Raw genomic sequence first — 15,120 nt, 5'->3', positions numbered from 1 at the left:
CTGAGAATAGCCTCTAAGAGGTGATCATAGAAGCATAAAATACAAGGCTTGTATATAGTGGTCTTTCTCTGACACCATTCCAGCAGTCTATGGACTTTCTCAGCTTTCTGGCAGTTCTTTAATGAATGCACTTAGTCCCTTTCTAAAAATCCTTTTTTACTTTTGACCTCCAAAATGTTCTGTGATTACAAACCCTAAATTCAGTGCATGGTACGAGAAAGAACTGTTGTCAGGCTGTTGTAATGGTTTCCTTGATGATTTCCTCATAGCTATTATGGGATCTGACTGGCACTTCTGTCCTCTTGTTCACTATCCCTTTTCCCGTTCTACTCACTAACAGAGTGGATAAACAGATTGGTTTTGTCTCTACAGTGGGCAGATTGACTTTTCGCTCTGCTTTCTTGCCATTTAAATTACACACCCTGCTGTCATAAGCAAATCCTCTTGTGATACCTAAAAAAAATTAGATCCTAGTTATTAGAAAACACCTGAAAACTAACATGCGACTTGCCAAAAAAATATTTAAACATCAGAAAAACACAGGTTTCATTTTCTTGCTTTTTGTTTAGAGGAACCATCTGGGATTTTAGCTGCACAATAAATTCGCAGCAAAGGCAACTGGTGCACTCCCAACACAGAAGCAGCTGATCCAATCACACTTTGAGGTGCTAGATTGCAGTAGAGGTTGTTACACTCAAACAGCTGTCTGTAGCTGATGATAAAATGCAATTGATTGATTCACTGATTGATTAATTGCCTTTCCTTGAAGTGTATTTAATGACAAGCAGATTTGTTTTACTCTATTTATCCTGCAGAATGTCTTGAGATGCTAAAATACGAAAAGTACTGTGCCCTCTGTTAAACATACTCATCCTTACTCCATGGGTCAAATGCTTGCTACTCTATATAATATTCTATATGGCCTTCTGGGAATGACCTGTAGTTTTACAGCTGGGTCTGTCAGCTCATATTATGAGCAGTGTTTCACAAAGTAGTTTCTGGTAATGGGGAAAAAAATAAGTGTTGGAAATGACACTATCACTTGGATGTAGAAGTGACTTGGTAGCAGAGTTATCCTGTTTGCTTCATGTGTGTAGCTCATGTGTCTAAATCTACTCACTGTGTTTGCAGCCTTGTTGAAAGTGGTTTGATTTTTCTATATTTTGGTTACTCTCTAGATATTTAGGAGACTTTTTTTTTTCTGTCTTTGAATTTATTTCACTTTGTTAGCAAAGATCAGATATAAATTTATTAGGCTGATGTTGTTCTACTTTTTGTTCTGATAAGAACAGTGTCATCTGGTGCTTCCTTGTCCTCACATGCTTTTAAAATATTTATTTTTTAAATTGTGCAATAGGTTAATTAACTAATTAGCACCATGTTGATATATATGGTCAGGTTTCCCAGGAAGTCCTTTATCTTCTTGTTGCTTCATCTTTGGTGAAGTGAATCACAAATAGTCCAAGAGGCTGATTTCACTTGCCCTTCCTTTCCTTCTTTGCTTACGCATTAATGTGCTTTACTTTCTCTTCCTTATGGAGGATGTCAGAGCTCTTTTCTTTACCCTGTCAACTAACAGGACATCCTTTCCAGAGAAAGTCTCTCATCTGCTTGTTTTCTTTATTGCTACACCAGTTCCTGAAAGGTAATGTTCACTTGTTTTCAAATTCTTTCCATGGAAGTCAGCCTCATGCCTTGACTTCAGGGGCTTGTAGAATTCCTTAGGCTTATCACGCACTGCTTAATTACTTAATTTGAGAGAACAAACTTGCTTTTTTGCATGATAGAAATCTGCTCCTTAAACTCAGCGTGACTCTGAGGATGCACACTGCCTTGTTGATCCAGAGTGGAGGTTTCAGGCTCTGGTGGAACTAGTTCTTCCCTAAAGATAAAATCTGCTGAATTTGGGCGATTTACCTGCTCCTATGGCAACAGAAGTTAGTCTGGGTAAGGTGACCACATTTATTTTGACTAGTTTTTGCTAATTGTGGTTCTTGATGAGTGCTAGAAACCTGAGGCTGTGACCTGTAAAATGAACTTCTCTTGCTCTCCAGATAAAATGTGGTTGGTGGTGCTGGGGGTCACAGGGGCAAAGAGCAGTGCTTAGGAATTGTGTTGGAAGTCTGCCAGCAGAGGTTGAAGGTACAGTAGTCTTCAAACAAGCTGTCATTTGCTTGCCCAAAATGGCCCCTCTTGTAACCAAGTCACCACCTTCTGAGAGGGTGGGAAAGATCAAAATTGTTTTTCTGTTGCTGCTCAAAAGAGCCAGATTAGCTCTCTTTGGCATCTGTATCCTGACCCCGTACAATCCCAAGAGGATACCTGTCCTCTGGATCTCTTTTCTTCTTTGGCTGGTCTGTGTGGAGCACCGTGGGACCTACAGCTTGGTCCTGGTTTTGGACAAAGTAATGAAGCTGGGGCTCACAGCTCTCACCTCCTGGCCTGCAATGGTGAGTGGTTCAGAAGGAGCCTCTTGGCTGAATGAGTGCCTTCTGTGTTTCTTTTGGTATGCATTTGTATATTTAATGTATATTGAGTCCAGTTAATTATGTGGGAGACGTTTTCTAAGTCAAACAAATAAACTCTTTACTGTGTTACATTTAGATACTGTGTTCATGGTGTCACTTGTAATTTCTCTGCTACAGTTCCTGGGCTGGGGTCATTTTTCTTGTTTATTTGACAAGAATCCATACTGTCTGGATTAGAGCAGGTTTCTGTGTTACTGGTGAACTTCTTTGGTCAATGTTTGGTGGTATTTGCTAAAAGGAATGTGGGCAGCTAAATTCTCTGTAAGTACAGTGCTTTGTGGCTTTGAGTACCTTAAGAGAGACTAATTCATTCCTGCTTTCTCGCTGCTGGATTAGGCTGCAGCAAATGTCCACTTTACTTGTTTGGGTTTTTTTTTGTTGTTGGTTTTTTTTATTATTATTTTGCAGCTGAAATGTATCTTGCTGCAGCTATAAGTGCATCTGACAAAGTGCCACCTCGGTTTTCCTCTCCATCTTTCTTATATAATTTGTACCCATCAGCAATGACATTTAATTTATGAAACTGAGTTCCTGTGCTACATTTCAGTTTTACCTGGTACAATGTAATCCTTGACATTTAAGTAACTCACAAGCTCTTGTTTCCCATGCTTCCTTTGTTTGCATGTACAAAAGCCTGTTTTAAAATTCCTGACCATGTTTCAGAATAAATCCAGCCTCTATTTTACTTTTGGGCAGTAGGGTACATAAAAAAGTATTTGTAATAAACAAAATCTTCATCTTTCAGTGTTTTAAATCCATGTAGCGATTGCATTTGTACTGTTTAAGAGGAGTCTGTCTAATCCAGGCTTGTTTCACAGGATGTCTCAGGGCTCTGTGGATCCTGAGCTTCTTTCTTTATAGCAATAGCACCACCATGACTTTCTGCCTTTTCTTTTTCTCTTTTAGGGAGGTTCTCCAAGAAAGAAAGATAAGATTATCCTTCCCCTCATTTCCCTGCTACTTTAATATTACACTCTTGTTTCTTGACACTTTTTTTGTCTGTGCTCTTGCAAAATCAGGGAGCAGTCCAGGGTTGAATGGCCTCTTTGTGTCTCTAGAACTTATGTCCCCTGTCCTTAGCCTGCTGAAGAAATGCAAATTTGGAAATCCTCATTAATAAGCAAGGCTTAAGAAAAGCAGAGTGACTGTAGGAACCATGTTGGAAGAGAAATCTGTGGATGCAGATGAAATGGTAAAGCCTTTATGGCTGTAGCAAGGCTGGTACAGGTTTACTTAACTCTTTGCACAACACGTATTTCTCATCTTTCTTGCAAGTCTGGGCATGTGTGCTCGGGGAGTTTGGTTACAGAAAACCACAGCAAACATGACATAGAGCACTCAGCATCCAAGTGTGGGCCAATTTACAGTGCTTTTCAGTAAGATAAGGAAGTAAGAGAGTAGGTGGAAGTGTCTGCACAAGAACTTAGGGGCACAGTATCTGCTGTGTCCTAAACTCATCACATAATGTGTTAATGTCTTGAGTTTTGCAGATGTTTCTAATTCTACTCCTTTCTCTCTTTCCAGTCTAGCTGTCTGCAGTGTCAACTTCTGCCTTTCATCTGACTTGTCAGGTTTTATTTTCTTTTTCTAAAACATTACAAGTGTCACTGGTAGGAGAATTGTAGGCATAAAACAGTCCTCCTGCCTGCCTTGGGTAAAAAGCAGCAACTTCTAGATGACAGAGAGTGTTGAAAGAAATGACTTTATAAACACTGGGTAATTTTTTTATAGAGGCTGAAATTTCACTGGACGTGTGAAATTGCACATAACCAGGAAAACACGACCAAAAGAATTTGTGCAGAAAGCATAGAGGCAAAATACAATATTTTCATAATGAGGATTGTGGCTATTACGGAGAGCTTGAAACCTAGAACATAAAAAATTTTAGCTGATTTCAATACCTTTACATCCAGCAGCACAGGGAAGGATCAGGGAAGTCAGGTTAAGGATATTTCCATTTGTGAGTATTGACTCTGTTCAGGGGGACCCTTGTCTTTTTACTTTATTTAAAGCAAAGGAGCTTCTGAGTTGCAAATTTCCAATGTGTAAGAAAGAGAAGTATGTTGCACCAGTGGGCTGTGGACTGATCAGCATTTTGCATGGGCTTGGGAGTGGATTTGGCACATGCCTGCTGGGTGTTGAATGAACACCCATGTTTCTTCAGCTATTTGATTTCCCAGACTGGACTGGCTTTTCTAGCCGGGATATTGCTCTCTATAGTCAGACCAACAGACAATTGATTGCAGGATACAGCACTAATATCAAGATGCTACTGTGATGCTTTGGTTTAAAAGTGCCCAAAGCAGTACTCCCAGCCCAAGGGGTAAGACGTATGAGCTAAATGTATGTGAGAACACAGGGTAACAGAGGAATAGGAACACATCTGTGAGGTCTGGCTGCTGGAACACATTGGATTATGTTTCTCCTGAGCTGGCTACAGACGCATGGTAGCACAGAGAATGGGGAAAAAAAGACTGAGCACACAGGAGAGCAAGCTGCTTACTCCAGAGCTGGATCCTGCACCAAGCATTAGAAACAAAGGCTGTCTTTCACACCATCAGCCTGTGTGGAATAGGAATGTCAGCTGTCTGTGACAGCGGAGTTGCAGCAGCACAGGTCTGGGGTTTTACACACTTGGGATTGCGAGGAATATAAATGTTCTAGCTGAGGGTTTATAGAGGCAGACCCTTGTGTCTCAGGTTCCCCCTAGGATGAGAGAAAAAGTAAAGTGCTGCTGCTTGGTTGTAAAGGGCAGAGCCCTGTTTGCCCCTACTTGCATTGTTTGGTGTGTGTTGTGGTTAAGAAACAACACAGCAGGGGCTATTTTATTATTGTTATGCTCTGGCTTTTCTGAAACTTCACTACTAGAGGAAAAGATAAAGAACTTCCAGGTACCTGGGATGAAACTGTTTTTGGAGGGGATGCTTCCACAAAGAAAGATTATTTAAAAGAAAAAGGTAGTTCCTTGAGAAGTTACAATATATTTGGTGAAACCTGTGAAATCTTAACGTGTAGGTGCTAGACAACCTTGGGAAAAGGGCACTTATTTCAAGTGTTTGAGAAGAAAAGCTATTTAAACTTTGAAGGAGCTATTGGTTTTATTGTTGCAATATTTATGATCCTCTCTTTATAGGTCATGCAACCATTTCCTTAGTTATCCTTAATCTCCTACCAGAAAATCTTTCCCTTGGCTGACAGTCCCCTTGTGCTGAGCACTTGCACTACAGAAACAGAAAACAGCAAATCTAAACAAAGCGTGGTCGTCTATAGCTGCCTTGCTAAGTGCACAACACATCTGCAGAAGGATCAATTGCTCTGATTTAGCATGGCCATTAGTGACATTTTGCCACTGAAAGGAAGAAAATGTCTCTGTTTAGTGTCCTGAGGTATAACAGCAATAATCATAGACATTAGAAATGGGAAAGGTCACTAGGTCATCTAGTTCATTGCCTTAGTACAATGCAAGGCAATTCACCAATATAACTTTTCTAGGACTTGGTAAATTATGCTACCACTCATTTGATGTTCTCCTTCAAAGGTCTAACAAATCTCATAGGAAGGAAGTTAAAAAATAACTTTTTGGAGAGCGACAGATGTTCTGACGGGCATTGCACTGAAATAATGACCTGTCTCCTAGTTTAACAATGCACCTGCCATTGCCCTTTTACAATGAGGACACTGTAATATATTCACTTCCTTTGTTCTGTATTTATGACTGCAGCGTTTCAACAAATCAAAGTTTTCCGGAAGGAAAAGTTGGGATGATCTCTGCTGGTTTCTCACCAATTTCTACACCACTTTTAAGGATGTTGATTCAGCCACAGAGCTAAAGTTATGCTTCTGCAAAGCGATATTAATTTTCCTCCACCCAGTGGGGTTACTCTGGATTTAAACTGGAGTTACTGACAACCCAGTATGACCAACAGCTTCCTTTTTGCATCCAAGGAGACAGACTCACAAGAACAAAGAGAGAGACAGACAAGCACAGGCGCCAGCTACAGATGCTGCACCCTGCAGCCAAAATGAGGGTGTTGTTCCAGGCAGGTTCCATCTTGTTTCAAAATCTTCCATGTAAGTAGTGCTTGGTATAAGTAATTGGGAATTCACCCATGCACAGCAGTGTTGTTAACATGAGGACACCCTTGGAAATGCTGTAGGGTGTTTGCATTGAATATTGCTGCAAAAGAAATTGCTGCAACAGAAAGTCTTCTGGAGGAGTTGGGCTCCCCTAAAAAACAGAGTCTCCCTGTCTTCTTGAACACCTCTCTGCTCTGGAATATCATGGAAAAGAAGCTTAAATGTGTATTTACCTTACTCTTTGAGCATTAGCACTACCCTGTGGAAGCAGGACCATGGATTTCAACAGATACCAGGCCTGGATTAGAGTCTATAAAATCCTCAGTGACAATAAGCAATCCAGCAACAGAAATTAAGTGTGGTCTAAACAGAGGAAAAAAACAGACTAGAACTGAGCTACTGAGGGCCCTTGAGAGGGAACACACTTTCTTTTTAGCAAGTTCTTTGAACCCAGAACTGCAGTCATACAAAAACATTTTACTCTTTTTCAGGGAAAAAAAAGGCAGCCTCAATAAAATGTTGACTTTCTTCTACCAATCCGAAAGTCTCTTCAGGGCAGGACTAGGAGAAAAGCCCTGGGTTTTTCTGAAGTGAGGAAGAGAGAACTTGGTGGTTTTAGAAGGGCCATTTGTGCTTCGTGAAATCCATTGGAATTTTGACCACTTTTCCTTCCTCATGCACAAAGAAAATAGGACAGTGGACCAAATACTGTTGTAGCTCCTGAGCAAACACATCTTTTTTCTCCAGTGGTGCCTGCACACAATTTATCAGTGTGTCCAAAATGATCATCTGCAGTACCAGGAGGTCCTGTATTTGTTCCCAGGCATGGTCCTGAGGGCTTTGCCCACACGGCCCCGCCTTGAACTCCCAGCAGCTGATCCCGTGGCAGCCACAAAGAAGCTGCTGGCAGATTTCCCTTGAGGAGGCGACAGAGAAAGCCATACTCACAAACCTGGGTTGACTTCGCTGCTAGCTGTTGCAGAAGCAGAGCTGGGACAGTGAGTGAGTCATGGGGTTTGCAAGTAATCAGCTTTGAGTAGTAAAGAAAAAAGAACTTGGCTCACCCAGCGTGGCTGCTCTTTGTTCCCGAGCTGCTGGAGGCAAAATCATGGGAACAGCTCTTGCCGCCTTCCTCAGGGTTCACACCACCTCACACAGAGTGACCCTGGACCATTTTGCTTCACAGCTCTTCCTCTTGGCACTCACACCCCGCTGCTGTCCTCATCTCCCTCCTGCCTCCCCAGGCAGCTCTCTGCAGGGTTTTGGCCAGGGTCACCGTGCAGCTGATCGGGGCCAGGAGGAGAGGACAGAACGCATCCTTCTGTGAGCCATGCTGGCCCACGGTCCGAGATACTCCCTGAGAGCTTCCCTCTCCCTGCCACATAAGATACCCACATTCTTCCTACCATCACCTTCATTCACATTTTTCACTTTCAAACCACATTTTTCTACCAATCTCAGTTTTACGTTGTCGTTCAGCAGGTTTTTTCCTCCATCTGTCTTACTGACGATGCTCCCTTCCAGAATTATTCTGCTTTCTGCCCTTAGGTCCTGCCACCCTGGACTCTGGCCCCTTTGCAAGTGTCAGTGAGCTGTCCAGTTAAAAGTCAGACATGCATGGGGTTTCTGGTGAGTGTTTTGTTGTTTTGGTTTTTATAAAAATGTAACTGTATGAATCTCCATGAAACAGCAGTTTTGGAAATTTTGGGAAGGAAGCCATGAAGGGGGGATAATACTATTGGCATTTGAGTACAAATAGTCATACTGTATCTTTAAATTCCTAATCAAAACTGATAATAACTTCTGTGGTTTGGAGGTTTTCTTGTTTGTTGTTTTTTTTTTTTCTTTTTTACCTGGGCTGCCTGGACGAGGCACCATTTTCCACATATTAGAAAAGGAAACATTATTTTTCCCCCTCAGGTTTTCTGCCCTGCATTCTGCACAGTCTGTTACCCCATCCCACAGTAACTCTTCAGTCTTTCCCCTGTTGTGCAGGTGCCATCCTTGTTTCCTCATCTGCTTTTCTGGCAGAGCATTATTCCTGCTCACTGTCCGTGTCCAGCTCACCAGACCAGAGAAAGGCAGATGCTTTGCCATTGGTATTGCTTTCAGTGCTTCCGACAAGTGCAGACAGCACTGTGCTTTTCCACTATGGATAGTTTCACTTCCAGACTAAGGAGAAATGGCAGCCATTCTGCCTGCTTTGATCTCATTAATAATAAAGGACAACGGGAGCCCTTTTGAATATGAGGAAAAAGCTCGAGTTAAAAAATTAAACAGCATACTCAATTAATTTAGAACCACAGCAAAGCCTTGGAAAGCTGCCATCCTAAATTACTACGTAGATACAACTCCCAGAAAATAATAATAATTTAAGAAACAAAAAATAATCCAGCCCTCTTGTTGTCCTAATAGGAGTTTGCTATAGAAGGACAGGTGGGAGCTTTCCCCAGCATCAGTATTGATCCTACCTCTGTGATATTTCCCTTCTGCAAGAGCAAGGGCACATATATATATATATATATATATATATATATATATATATATATGTATCATAGCTCCTGTAGCATAGGGAAGGAACTTGCAGGAATGTGCCCAGTCTTCTTTTTACTTCAAAACCTGATTTTTCTGTTGGGATGGAGCTGGGTGACATAAATGATGTTATAATTGCTTTCACCTACCTATACTTTCATTTCCATTTAGATTCAGATAAAGGGGACTCAAAACAGTTTTGCACAGGCTGCTACTGGTGTTGAGTATCATAGGTCCAATCAAGTTGACGGAATGGGAACGTTAAAAGTCAATTAAAATCTTGTCTGAAGAGCTGCACTACTTCTAGCCTCAGCATAGCTGCTAGCTGATAACTCCTATATGCATGCTCGTTCACTTTCAAGACTAAACATAGTGAAAAAATGCCAAAAAGAGGCTGCATAAAAGACTACAATATTTTGCAAAACATTTTCCTAATGGTCTGTTTTCATTATAAAACCTCCACATGTTAGCATTGTTTTGCTGAAAATAGCTGTATTTAAAATAACTTCAAATAATGTTAATGAAGCATTGTTTTAATTTTGCCTCCAGGAAAAACAAAATGAAGTAGTATTATGAATTATTCTCTATTTAAAACCTCTGCCGTCATATTAACATTTTTTTTCCTTTAGCTGTGGGCTGACAAAATTCTTCCTCCCTTTTCCTTCCAACAATATAATGTGAGCTTGACAGCACAACAAATTGAAACTTCTGCTAAGCACTTTGCCCAAGACATGCATAAACTGCTCTTGTTTCTATTGCAGCTGCATGTCTTTCCTGGGTATGACACATAAAAATAGGTAATGTCAAAATAAGCCTACTATATTAAGAATAGTTAGAGATGTGGAGGTGTCTGACTGGGACTTAAAGCTCAGGTCCTGAGCACTAACAGTCATTAAAGATATTTTTATTTTTTTTGTAAAGCAAAAATGTTAGCACTAATCACGTGACCAACATACAAATTTGAAAATTACATCTGACATCTCCCTAATTTCCTCTTGCTATTTAACTTAATTCTAGTATTCATTACTTTCTTTTTCCTTAAATTGCTCTTTTGTGTTTCTTCTTTGTTGTTATGGGTGGCTTAGAAAGGAAAAAAATAATTGCGTTGAAATCTGCTCTTCTCTATTTTAAACACAAATTCCTTTTTTCTATCCCCACTTTTACAGCTCCCAGGCATATGAAGTATTACTTCCTCTCTCTTGCTTGTTCCCTGAAAAGTTTCACGAAGGATGCACAAGAATGACTGAGAACTTCTCACCACTCAATTGAAGGAAATAGGAAATGCTGAATCCTTAGCAGGTGTCTCTGCTGAAAGTAATTATTAGGATAAATATTTTTAAATAAGGATAATTGGTATTTAAACGGGATCAAAATCTTTGTAAATATTTATGTTTTATTTCCCTCATATATTGATGCCATATGCCTGCTGAAAGTTTCCTGAAGTCTTCTAGGAAATGGATGGATTAAAAAACCGCTTCCAGAGGAAAGATGTAAGTAAGAAAATAATCTAATGAGCCTGTGTTTATATAAAAGAACATCAATAGTTTTATTACTTTTTTAATGAATCATCTTTTAAATAATTGCATTCTTTTTTCCAGTGCTGCCTACATTTTATACACAGATATTATATACACAGATAAAGTACAGCATTATATGTTAAATGCCACATTTCAGGTGAAAACATAGGACACCATAAAGAGCATCAGCACATGCTTGACTGTGGCTTTCCAAAAAGTAACCTTTCTCTTAATCACTATGCAGGTAAGGACTTGGTTCCTTTCTGTGTCCACAAGACAGCTGCTGCTTAGGGCATCCACAGCAGAAAAAAAGACAGGGTTAGCAAAGGCCTTTCCTAAAAATATCAGTAGCTTTTAGTGATTGACTATCCAGAGTTCATTTGGGTACATTGATTAAAAATCTTAGTAAGTCTATAAAAAATCATGTCAGGGCACTTTTGGAAATAATAGACCAGTGTCAGATCTCAAAAACCCTGACTACAAATTCCAAAATCAAAGCTGTTTCTAAATTCTTGTCCTCCCTTGTTCCTGCATCCAGAATTGTCCCAATCTGGAAGCACGCTTTGTTTGTTTAGAGAAACAGGATTTTTCTAGACTGTATCCCTGTCAGATGTAATATTTATAACAAATAAACGTAATTTTAAAAAAGAAGAGGTGATGTATTTTCATAACCTAAGAGTCAAAGGGCTGTGGAATTGATCCCAACTCTGAAGTCTGTCTATCTCTCTGACTACAGTCTGTGTGAGGTTGATACTTGGGATGTCTGCAGGTAGGGTCCCAGCCTGTTTCTGCAGGAGGCAAAGGCACACCCATACCGCAGTGAGACCACTCTCCAAAGCTATAATGTTTTTTTCATCACTTCTCTATCAGAAAGGTAAGACTTTGACCCCAAAGCAAATCCAACCTTTCCCAGCACCTGGAAAGGCACCACAGTGGTAGTGTAACACTGACACCCAGTGGATGAAAAAATGCACTGTCACTGTCCAACTTGGTCCTGTCACTGTCCAACTTGGATTTTTGGATAGGATTGGTAGTGGGGAGGCATGAAAAAAACAGGAAGAATTATTTTGTTCCTAAGCATTTGGACTTTATGACAACCAGAACCTGTCTGGGAGCTGTGATTCCTTCCAAATCCACAGGTGAACCTGGGTGGGAATTTCTGAGTCATCCATTATAACTTCAGACAAACCAACATCTGCTTGCTTTCTACAGTTGAAATTTGTTTTGTAGTGTGATACCAGAGGGATAATGGAGAGTGGTTTCTTCTGCTCCTCTGAAATGAAAATATCTGGTTCCCTAGGCTTATGCAAAATATATCATATTCCTTCACCTGCTACATGCACACCAAAGCCCTGAGCAAAACATAGGAAGGAACACTCACAAAAGAACACCAATAAGGGGAAAGAGAATTTAAAGAGGGATTTTTTTTTTCTTTTTTTATTTATGGCAAAGACAAGGTCAGCATCTTGGACACATCCTTCTCTCCCAAAGTGTGCAACTTGTACTCTTGATGTATTAGTTATTTCTGCTTACAACGTGAAAAATACACGTGGATAGACAAGATACAGATAGTTCCTACACATTGGATAAAAAATGAGGAAGAGAGGCAAAGTGCATCCCAAAGTTATATCACTAATTCATATTGATTTATACAGAGCCTTTTGTATTCCTTACAGCACCACAGTAACAAGTATGTGCATATCCAGTATGAAATCTTATTCATATTAATGGGGCTCTTTTCCCACCAATCAATGTAAAAATCAATTACCATTACTGAATGGAGAAGGCATCAAAAGATTCACTGCCCTTTATCGACTTGTGCAGCCTGAGTTTGCAGGGATCTCGTCTGCTATCTGTGCCACCAGCACACGTGGCTTTGTTGCGCTGGCAGCTGTCCCTCCTGCTGGTGACTAACCTGTGGAGGGCTCTGTGGCTCTTCCAAGACAAGAACATGTTTTCACCCAACACCCACAGACCTGCTCACTAAGGTGACAGGCACATCACATCTCTAGCGTTCTCTCTTCAGCTGCTCCACGGTTCTGCTGATCAGGTTGTAACAGGATTCTCCCGAGGAGATCAAATGGAAACATTGCACTGGCTCGCAGCCCTGGGTGAGGTCAGGAAGCGGCACTCATCAATGGAATAGCAGCTTTCAAATGTACTAGAGAATAAGGAGATTGAGAACGAGCAAGAAATTAGGTACAACTCTTGCTCCCAGTTTATCCTCCATATGCTTCTGTTATCAATGTAGTCCCCCGAGTGCGTTCCCTGTCAGTTTTGGGATATTTCAATGCTCCTCTGACCCTGCTCTTCTCCTTTGCTAATCCTTTGTGCCATGCAGGTCCTGCTTCTGCAGCTGCCATTTTGTCCTTGCCGTTCTGCTGTCCAGCAGTGCTGTCCCTCCCCTGCTCTGCAGCCCGGGGCTGACGCTGCTCATCCCGGCCTTCACACCACCTCCCAGGAAAGGGTCCCCGGGCCCGCTCCTGCATCAGCCTCCCCCCGAACACTTCCGAAGCCCTGTTTCTGCCTCGGCCCACTCCACGGACAATGAACATCAGCGTGTATTGGTAACGATTACATTTAGGAATGACGCCGTGGTCACCGCAAATCCCTTTCCTATAAGTTTTTCCGGCCGCGGGACCCTGTCACGTGCACAGCTGCCCGGGCCACGTGGGGCGCGGCGGGCACGCGCCATCACCCCGCCCACCGCCCCCCCTCCAGGGAGATTGACAGTGAAGCCAACCAATCAAAGGCACGACCCTGCCTTTCCCCACCCCCAGCCCACGGTTGCTGTGTCATCCGGCGGGTGATATCGGGGGATGGTCGCCGGTTGGCTGCGCAGGCGTCGACTTCCGACCAATGAGCTTCGCGAGCTGCCCAACTGACACCTATCCTACCCAATAGCTGTCTCGCCTGTACGCGGAGCGGCGGGGCGAAGCAGAGATGTTGTTGGGGACGGCGAGCAGTGTGGCGTCGGTGCAGTGTCGCGGCGCCGATGAGCGGCCATAGCCGCCGCCATAGCCGCTATCGCCTGTGCCCGTCAAGGCGCCCCGCCCGTGCGGCCGGCAAATGAGTGCACAAACTGACGTAACCTCGTCTCGGCTGCCGCGGGTCCCAAGGGCCGCCGAGAAGCGCAGCTCGGTGGGCGGGCCTCCGCCCTGTTACGGTGTAACGGGCACATTCCTTCTCTAATGGAGTCGGAGGGTACGACCCACAGCCCAATCCGTAGGGCGGAAGGGCGGGACGAGTAGAAGCGAGCGAGCGAGTGCCCCATTTAAGGGGCAAATCTCGCAGCAAACTGGCAGAGGAAGAAGGGGCGGGAGCCAGTGAGGGATGTGAAGGGGGGCAACGCTAACCGGTGACAGCCAGCAAATACAACCAATCAGTGAGCGTGTAGTGACGCGAGAGCCCAATCAAAAGCGCCGGAAGGCGGTGCTCCGCTGTGATTGACGTGTACCCTGGCTAATGGGCGGAGAGATCCCTCAGACTCTTCCCAATGGGCAGCGTGAAGGGGCGGAAAGGGGAGCGGAAGGAGAAGACGAGCAGTCAGAACGGCCAATCAGCGCGAGGATCGGCGGGGAGCCGTCCAATGGGCGGTGCGAGGGGCGGTGCGGGGGCGTGTCCCGGTGTGTTTGGGTTCGTGCTCCTCGGGGGAGGGAGAGACGGCGGCGAGGAAAGTTTGGTTTTGGTTTTTTTTTTTCCCCCCCCGGTGGTGTTTTTTTGGCGGCGCCGGCGGAGGCGGGGGGACGCTTTTCGCAGCTTCTTCGCCTTTGCTTCCTGGGGTTCGTGTTTCCCGGGCGGGCGGAGCCGCCCCCGGCACTGAGAAGAACGGGGGCTCAGCGCACCGCAGCGGCGCCTCGGCGGTGAGTGCGGGACGGGCCCCCCACCTATCCCCCATCCCCGTTCCCAGCTCCCGGCGCGGGACTCCCTGGCAGCCTTTCCCGCCCTGCGGACCCTCGCGCCGCCTCTGAGGGGCCTCTGGCGCCGGGCCGCGGTGCCGCGGGGCGGGGGAGGGACGGGGGGGCCGGGCCGGCGGGAGGGGCCCCGAGCGGCGGCGGCTCAAGGGCGCTGCCCCGGCGGCGGCGGAGCGGCCGCTGCTCCCTCCCCGACCCCGCCGAGTGCCTGTCCCGAGGCACAACCGGGCGAGCGCTGCCCCCTCCTCGCCTCACGTGCGGCCGCGGCTGCGCCCCGGTGCCCCCCGCCGCCCCCTCCGGCTCCACACAGGGCCCCGGGGAAGAGCCGCCCGCCCGCCGGATCACCCAGGCCGGGCGGGAGGTACCGCGGAGGAGAGACTCCGAGGAGCCCTTGTGTGGATGGGGAAAAAAAAGTGCTGTAGTGTGCGGACGGAGCCGAGGTTGCGTTGGTACCACTGCAAACCGCGCTGGATGAGTGGAACGTGATGCTGGTTAAAATGTGTGTGTGTATATGTGATGGGTGGGTGGGAAGAGTGACCATGTTCAGAGATA

At 44.3% G+C, this 15,120-nt stretch overlaps 1 protein-coding gene and 1 long non-coding RNA gene across 8 annotated transcripts in view; one reads left to right on the top strand and one right to left on the bottom strand.

Annotated features, from left to right (window-relative positions):
• Nucleotides 1-12,063: 12,063 nt before the first annotated feature.
• Nucleotides 12,064-14,105, bottom strand: LOC148223638 (uncharacterized). The gene is made up of 2 exons (XR_015803866.1): nucleotides 13,233-14,105; nucleotides 12,064-12,815 (listed from the first exon to the last, which is right to left on the bottom strand). It is a non-coding gene; the product is annotated as an uncharacterized LOC148223638 (long non-coding RNA).
• Nucleotides 14,106-14,300: 195 nt separating this feature from the next.
• TNRC6B (trinucleotide repeat containing adaptor 6B) overlaps nucleotides 14,301-15,120 on the top strand; it is a 134,410-nt gene continuing 133,590 nt past the window's right edge. For 4 of the 7 annotated variants that reach the window (XM_088165266.1, XM_088165271.1, XM_088165270.1 and 1 more), the window contains exon 1: nucleotides 14,302-14,517. The gene's annotated coding sequence lies outside the window, so the exon portion shown is untranslated. Of the gene's footprint in view, nucleotides 14,518-14,906; nucleotides 15,068-15,120 lie in introns of those variants that run through there. The other 3 variants (XM_088165269.1, XM_014882574.2, XM_088165265.1) reach the window with 3 other exon arrangements.

The sequence above is a fragment of the Sturnus vulgaris genome, chromosome 5, assembly GCF_052056855.1.
Source record: "Sturnus vulgaris isolate bStuVul1 chromosome 5, bStuVul1.hap1, whole genome shotgun sequence".
Classification (NCBI taxonomy): domain Eukaryota; kingdom Metazoa; phylum Chordata; class Aves; order Passeriformes; family Sturnidae; genus Sturnus; species Sturnus vulgaris.
This window is presented reverse-complemented; position numbering and strand designations above follow the sequence as displayed.